The sequence below is a fragment of the Larus michahellis genome, chromosome 11 (assembly GCF_964199755.1).
Source record: "Larus michahellis chromosome 11, bLarMic1.1, whole genome shotgun sequence".
In the NCBI taxonomy this organism is placed as follows: Eukaryota; Metazoa; Chordata; class Aves; order Charadriiformes; family Laridae; genus Larus; species Larus michahellis.
The window spans coordinates 13,478,757-13,487,247 of NC_133906.1; the positions used below are offsets into that span (position 1 = coordinate 13,478,757).

An 8,491-nucleotide genomic window follows, 5' to 3' on the forward strand; every position below is an offset into this window, starting at 1 on the left:
TGTTAGAAAATCCTATTGAACAAAGGATGTCATATTAATGGGTGGAATGGAAGAACTAAGGTTTCCAGATATCCATCTATCTGATTACGTGATGCAAAAGTAAGAATAGAACCACATCAAGATGTGTGTTAAACAAGGAATACTCCTATTTCCTGTGATGAGTTTTTGATATCGTGTAAGAAAATGACATCTCTTATCTACAAAGGTATTTTCCCCTTATTTGATGTCAGAGGGAAGGAAACCCCCAACCTGTCCCCACTGAGGCATCCCACAATGCCTATAATAATTCACACTCCGTTCTTGTGCTTTTCCAATATGAGAAAACTTTCCCTTTGATTTAATATTCAAGGTGTACATGGGTATATATAGGCAGCATGCGGTGTTAAAAAGGCATAAATCAAACGTAGCTTTCCTGGAAGCAAAAATGCTGTTGCTCTGTCTCTCCTTATTGAGTTGCTGCTTATCTGGCTCAATGGGCAGCGCAATAAAAGAATTTCAAGTAAACTTCAAGGCTTTAGTGGATCTCACAAGCAAGGAGGTGGGTCATTATCTTTTCTTCTTCGTTTTCTGCAGTTCTTTTGATGGAAGTATAAACTCGAGCCTGGGCTAATTTCAGCTCTAGTTTGCATGTCCTGTATTTTGTTTGTTAAACTCAAGATGCTGAAGCCACTGCGTGTCAACCTCTCCTCAGAAGCTGGCGCTGCAATTGTTTCCCCAAAGGAAGTTCAGAAATAGAAAACCTGATGAAGATGATATGTAGTTAGAGATGCTTAACAATGTGGCAGTCACTTACAAGAGAAATACCTTTTAACGCTATTTTCTTTTTTTTTTTAAATTTTAGATCTTTCTTCCAGTACCTGCCAGGAAATTTCAGGTAAGACTTTTAAAGCTTCTTTATTACTGCTGCTGTTAATCATTTGGAAAATGATGATGCTTTGTAGCAGATCTTGAAGGAAAGAGAGAGTTAGACTACTGAAAAAAAGACCGAGTCTCACAAAAAGGGAAAACACGTGCTAGCGGTATGTTCATGAGCAGCCCTATCGAATTCAGTGAAGTTCCTTGTATGCAAAAAATTATGGAAATAAACAACCAATTTTGAGACCAGGGACTCCGAGGCTTGGTTATACTCCTACTGAAGGCAATCTCAGGAGCTCTCGCAGAGAGTTTAATACCAAGGCTGTTCTCAATATTGCTATAGGAGGTACAGACCCTGAACGTGACCCACTGTCATTTAGAGAAGGTGGCAGAGAACACCGTTAGTACTGGAAACTGTTAAATGTTCCTACCTCTTGGCAAACAGACAGGTTGAGAGTTATAAAGCACAATGGACTTTGTCTCCGAAGGAAGCAATTTGCAGAGATGACAAGTTATCGCACACAGACTTGTTGATCAGTGGTTTTCAGCCTGTGGTCTGCAGATTTCTCAGGCTCTGTGAACTGAAAAAAGGTTCATGAAAAATAACTAAGAGCAGGCGGCCTGTTGTTGGGAAGCCTTATCTTCAGACGAAAAAAAAAATTAGAGTTTGCAACTTTAAAAAAGGTGAAGAGCAGCACTTTATAAACAGGGGAGTTCCGTGCTTTTGTCCTTCCGCAGGGAGACGGTAGCCGTGAAAGGCAATTAGCAAATCTAATCTCCTTGGGCTATGCAGTGTGATTTTGATAAAACTGCAACCCCAATGGATTTTAATCCTCTTTTACAAGCCTTTTCCCTATTTTTCCTTTTTTAATGATTTTTTTTTGACATTATATACTTTTTCCTCTCCTGATGTAGATTTTTATCAAATCTCAGAAAACGCAGGAAAGCCCCCCCTTTCCCTAATTGTACAGAAATAGAGTAGAAAATAGGTAATTTCTGTTTCTGCTGTGCATGCAGTTAGTTTTTGAATTTAATGAAAGATAAAAATTAACTAATTTGGCGGAATATAACTTTGTTGTTGTTTGATATATTTTTCTAGTGCAACCTAGTTCCCTGTCACCTTGAAAGAACCGTAAAACGGCTGAAATTTTACTTTAAGAACGATCAAATGAGAACATACGTTTCTCTGATGGAGAAAAACATGGACCGCATAATATCGACTTTAAATAAAGCACATACAGTAAGTTATTTATACTGGTTAAACAGATGGAAATGTGAAATTACTGTGAATAAACTGCTCCTTTGTTTCCAAAACATATGAAATTAAGCAACTTGTCATCCTACAGTCAAACTGAAGTCAATAGCAAAATTTTGATACCGTCCCCATACACTCTTAATTTTGCACTGTTGAGGATTATGCCTGACACACAAAAATGTCTTTATAAAAAATACCTGAAATTCACAGATTCTGGATGGAAGTTGCAGTTTTCTAAAAGGTGCATCACCTTTAGACAAGTCCTGAACTTGTCATTAGCCCAGGAGATTAATAAGAAAAGGCCCAAGGCCACATCTCAGTGGGCAAAGTCAGCCAGGATGAAGTGTTCCTGATTCTCAAAAGTCTTCTCTCCAATCATTCGTGTCGAGCTCTCTCTGTCCCCTTCTGATTAAATATCGCCTTGAACAACCACCAACAACTCCGCAGCAATACGCTTTTTCTTTTTTTATTCTCTCCATTATTATCACTCTTACTGTTGTTATTCTAGACATCCAAGAAAGAGGGTTCCTGTCCGATGACAGAGGTGACCCTGCCGAGTGCCCTGGAGCGCTACAAGAGTTTCTTCCAAGAGCTGCACGAGAACTGCTAGAAGGGTGCGGAGACCCAGCAAGTCGGAGACGTCTTCTACCCAACACTAGAGCCGGTTCTGATGGGAAACTGCAAAGCTGCCACAGAGCGACAGCATAACATGAATGTGTTAGAGTGTATTATCAGATATTTATGTCTTATCGCAGGTATTAATGTATATATTTAATTTATGGAGAGCTTTCGTATTTTTTCAGAGTCCTAATGTTCAAAGAATAAAAGAACTTAAAATTATTATTTCTATTGCGGCTTTTGTGCACTATAATAATTAGTATATATCAAGGCTTGAATAAAGCTATGTGGGTGAAATTAATAAAATACTGATCAGAAGGCAGATCCATTACTCTGCTTTCCTGCGGACATTTACAAAATTGTCAGAATCTCTATTTTCTGAAGGCAGGAGAAAAAAAAAATTTAAAAGGCTGTCTTTTAAATATGGGTATAATTAAGTTTGAAATCAGAGGGTTTTTTTCCTGAAATTCTGCAACATAATTGCAGTGCAGTATACCTGCGTGGTATGCATTCTTTGTTTATTTAATGTATTTATTGCGACAGCAGATCCTATTTATTTTAATATTACTCCAAATTTATTTTCAAACCATGTTTATCTTCAAACTTTGGAGCAAAGAGTGAGGAATTTGTGTTTGTTGGCTCAGTGTCGGGCCAAAATGAGACCCTGAGCTGGTCTCGGGCTATTGCCGTAGAAACGTCGTAACGACTGTTGTAACAACAGAAACAACAGTGGTAGTAAGGGATGTCTAATTTAGGATGGATTTGTTGGTTCCCCCCCCACTTCAGGATTGCCTTAACTGACGTTTTCATGAAGTGAAGAATGTATTTGTGAGTTACTTTTCCTAAATAAAGATATTACATTTTTCTAGAATCTGAAGCGTCAGAGGAAAACTACACTTTTGCTAACGTTCGGAACTGTACGCTGGTTTCCAGCTGAAACGGGGTGGATCCACCAAGCTCGCTTTTGGGGCATGAGCTACTATGAGGACCTGCCCAGCTAGGCATTGCCTAAGTTTTAATTCAAAGATACTTACCGTATATGTATTTTTGAGACGCCACAGGCCCTTGCTGATAAAGTAAACCATGCTGAAAAGTAATTGAACGTAATTATGGCCAAAGAACCACCAGGGTTGTGAAGATCGTGATAGATAGTCAAGGCATGAAAAGTAAAGAAATGACAGGGTGGTGCACTGAGAGGCGATTCCCACCTTGGTGACAGATTAAAGCCGGGATGAAACCAGACACTATTATTAGCAGGGTGGCAGTGGCTAATCCATTGGGTTGTGAAACTAATAAACCATAGTAAAGGGGGAAGGCAAAGGACACTCTCCCAACAAGCCAATATCTGCACCGATAGTCACTGCTGGAGGTTTAGCAAGAGCAGGTAACAGCGACACATAGAATTTTGAAAGAACCCAACACCAGAAGGTCCCTCTCCAAACAGCATCTCTCTGAGCCAGCTCCCAAGGAATGGCAGCACATTCTTGGAGATGCAATAAGCCAGGAAACCTGACCCGTACAGAGTGGGTAATAAGTACCTGAATGACAGCTTTCACGGGTAACTGTAAATGATGCGCAGCTGCTAAAATTGACGCAAGACTGGACAGCATCACTTTTTTCTTTTATTTTATGGTTTGTGCCGGCTTTCTGCATAAAGCTGAAAAATAGCAACAAAGTTGGCATTTTTACCGCGATTGTTTGCAGGAACTATATAATCTTAAAACAAACAAAAAACCCCTTTCAACCACGCATTGCTAAGTGACTGTAACGTTACTGCAGGGCATGCTGAAACCACCCCTTTCCCCTCCAAACCATGCTAAAACACGTTGAAAGCGTCAGCAGCAATGTGATGTACCCATGGGTGGGGAGGATATTGCTCACCCACGCCAAGCTAAACCTCACGGGGCGAGCACAGACAAATTCTACTGACAGCTTGAAAGACCACACTGGACCTTAATTAACTAATTAAGCAGGGGAGATCTCTAGTTACATCATATTTTAATGCAACCTTGTGTAAGCTCAGCCCATACCTACAGGTGTATTCTTTCACTAGTCCTTCGCATTACCTTGTGGTGGGTCCATCCACATAGGGCAAAGCACAGGCAAATCTGTTTTCTTTCCATTTTGCTCTTCTGGAAGCATTTGACTTCCTGTGCTAGTACAGGTTAACAGAGTTTGGAGCACCTGGAATTCTCATTTTATGCTATCTGCTCTTTGGGAATACGGGTGTCAGGATTATAAGACAATTGGGAGCATTTTGAAATACCCTGAGTGGGAGAAATGGATTTTTGGTGTGCTGCCAACACGGTGTATCATCCGTTTGCCAACCGGCCAACCTATGGAAAAGTCATTTGAGAAGAGACAGGAAAGATGTTGTCCCAAACCAGTCACCAAGGAACATAAATGAGGTTTTCAGGAGCCCGGGGAGGGAAAGGCTGTACAGGCAAGGGCAGAGGGAGTGACGAGCCTGGCTGGGCAACCTCTAAAATTCAGTCAACATACACAAGGCTGTTCAGCCCTCTGAGTGGAGAGGAAAAGCCTTAAGGCTTTCGTTCTCAAGACGTAGAGGCAAAAAAAGAAAAAAAACCTCAGGCAGAACCCGCTCTGGGGAAGGTCTCTAGCCCAACGCAGAGGACAGGCTCCTGCAGAGCGTGATGTGTGGTGTTGGAACTGAAACCCCACAATAAAAATCAGAAAACAAAGAAACAAAAAGCTATAAACAAATATACTGAATTGTCTAGGCGGAAAGAGCTATAATCACGGGTTTCTGAGCTCCTACCAGTTTTTGTTTTCTGGCTGGGGGAGCCAAAGGCTTTTGGAAAGCAGAAGAGATGTTGAAACTGCCCAGAAGTAATTGCCGGGATGCGAAGAGGTGAGCATCCCACTGCTGCTCCTCTGCCTCGCCACTTCAGGCAGTTACAGGACAACAGTTTAGGGGTTTTTTTAAACTATTCTGGTTGCCATTCCCGCTGACATTTCCCAGGAGGCTGAAAAGCTTTCCAGTGCAGCCTGGGCCAGCCAGCGGCCATGCCTTTGCTGCAGGCTGGGGCAGAGAGCGAGCCGCAGACACCTACATTTCCATTAGTTTTGGCTGAGTCCTGAGCAACAACTGGCTCCTCTGGGTCATCTTCCTTCCCCTGGCTTTCGTCTTCCCTTCCTCTGTAGGAAGCGTCCCATGTTGTGCAATGGCTCAGTCAAGCTGAGTGTGGGGTGGCATCTGACAGAGTCCCACCGCCGGCAGTGTCCAGAGTGGGATTGGGACCATGCTGCACTCCTCACCTACCTGAGCAGGAGCAGCAACAGTGGACAGCAAATGACGGAGTCAAGGCCACCTGGCCAATGTTTTTTCTTTTCTTCCAGGTGTCTTCCACACCACCAAGGAGCCTGGCAAAAACAACACAAAACCAGGTGCTTCTTGCTACAGGTCACTTTGTGAAGAACAAGGGAAAATCTGTGAAAATAAAAGGCTTGGTTAGTCCTTGCATTTAAAATCATGTATGCTTTTGTGGTGTATTTGGTAATACATACTTAATAAGTTACATACATTAATTAGTACATACTCAATAAACCTTACATACTAAACACTGTAAAAACCAGTCAGACCATCGTTCCCAGTGTACCCCTGACCCAGTCCACCTCTGCCTGGTGGGCTCCAGTCTCCCCAAGCAGAGTTAAAACTTTTCTCCCCCCCCAAAAATTGGTCAGATACTGTGCATATTGTTCCCAGTGAGCAATCACTCCCATGGACCGTTACAGAACTGCAAAAGACATTCCTCTTGACAGCCCCTTTCCTAAGAAAAGATTTTAGTTCGTGTAATTTAGGTCAAGACCAGTCTTTACAAAACTTCTCAATTTTCCCAGCTTGGGACCAGCCTTTGACCGAGCAGCAGAGCTGTTTCTGTGGCAGAGATGCTCCAGGCTCCACCTTGTGGAGCGGCACCACTTCGGGATGATCTTCTAGCAAAAAAAAAAAAAAAAAAAAACCTCTGGGGTTTATCTTTTATCTCCATTGCACGAGGCAGGATTCCTGCTGGCTGCTGGAGCATCCCAGCCTGGCTTTGCCCATGAGTGCATCCCTCGCTTTACCAGCTGCCGTGACACGGCGTGGGCAGGCTGGAAGGCAGCAAATAGCCACATATTTGTTCCCTAAATCCTGTGAACATGACTCAGGGCCCCCTGCTCATGACCTGCTGTTTGCACTCACCTGCCTTTTCTCTGTTGCTGCCTGTTAGAGGCGAGAGTGTCACTAGAGATTAAAACAGTCTCTACAACCCCAGGAGATTGTTTGGGGTCAGAAAACTTGCCAGGATAAGAAAAAACTCCATTTCAGCCAAATTGCTTTAAACTAAGGCCCCAGAATAAAATATTATCATAGAATCAGAGAATGGTTTGGGTTGGAAGGGACCTTAAAGCCCACCCAGTGCCACCCCCTGCCCTGGGCAGGGACACCTTGCTCCAAGCCCCGTCCAACCTGGCCTTGAACCCCTCCAGGGATGGGGCAGCCACAGCTTCTCTGGGCAACCTGGGCCAGGGGCTCACCACCCTCACAGCAAAGAATTTCTTCCTAATCTCTAACCAAAATCTCCCCTCTTTTTGTTTAAAACCGTTCCCCCTCATCCTATGGCTCCCCTCCCTGATCAAGGGTCCCTCCCCAGCTCTTGAAACATAACCACTGAGAGAACGCATTTCAGAGGGTTAGTAAAAGCATACTCATACTCTAATAGGAATGACAGCAGGTGGCTGCGAGCCCTCCTGGCCCCACCAAGTCGCCTCCTCGTCTCCAGGCATTGGGCTGGATGCGACTCAGGGAGGCAAACCCCGCGGTCCCCAGCAGCTCTGCTGTCCCAGGAGCGGGGAGAAGAGCCGGGCAGGAGGGATTCCAGCAAACCACGGCTGCAGCTTTTTATGCCGTCAACTACAAGGCACTGGCTGCAGCTGAAATCCCTTCGGGGCCACCGAGCATATGCTCAGGTGGCTCCAAATCACATCACAACCTCTTCAGAGATGGCCAGGAAGCACTTATCTTTAACAAACGAGAGATAACATTTACTAATGAGGTTAACTGCTGAAATGTAGTTTCCAAGTATGAGATTATGTTAGTCAAAAGGTGCCCATTCATTAAGGACGGTTTAAAAAACAAGATATAGTCTCCAAAGCCGCAGTATCTCCTCACACATCTAGCCTGCCCTGCAAGATAGGGCCTTGCTGTCTTCAAGGGAAAGATGGTCAAAGAAATGAAGTCTGTTCCCTGATTTTTAGAAGTTTCCATTCCCTTGAGCCTGGCAGGCCGGAGAGGCACAGGTTACTGCACCATATCCATGCTGTGTTACATGCTTGCACCGGTACAAAAACCTTATCTGAGCATCATAACTTCATGCTTATCTAGATGAAGGAGGAAAACCACCCACTGCAAATGGTTGCAGCTTCCAGCTAACGATGCCAGCAGAAAGCTGTGAAGGTGACAGTAGCACACGATAGCTCACTAGTTCCTGTGTGCCACCTCAGGTCCACCTCCCCTGGGCACCGCGGTGTTTCAAGCTGCCGTGGTTTCCACGGGGGCTGTGTGGCCCTGCTACAGCCGGGGGGGGTCAATCCTGCCCCGGGGGCCAGGCAGCAAGCGCTGGCAGCTCTCACAGCTGCCCAGGCGCTGGTAATGCCCCCAAGCCAGGAGCAGGGTCAGAAAAGCTCACGCTTAGGCAAGGCCAGCACCGGTCTCGCCCGTTATGGGCTCAGCCAGCGGCCACGGTGCCAGACTGACCCGCT

At 44.4% G+C, this 8,491-nt stretch overlaps 1 long non-coding RNA gene across 1 annotated transcript; it reads right to left on the minus strand.

The window, feature by feature from the left end:
• Window positions 1-220: 220 nt before the first annotated feature.
• LOC141749903 (uncharacterized) lies at window positions 221-4,033 on the minus strand. The gene is made up of 4 exons (XR_012589498.1): window positions 3,763-4,033; window positions 2,308-2,796; window positions 1,287-1,436; window positions 221-740 (listed from the first exon to the last, which is right to left on the minus strand). It is a non-coding gene; the product is annotated as an uncharacterized LOC141749903 (long non-coding RNA).
• Window positions 4,034-8,491: the final 4,458 nt, after the last annotated feature.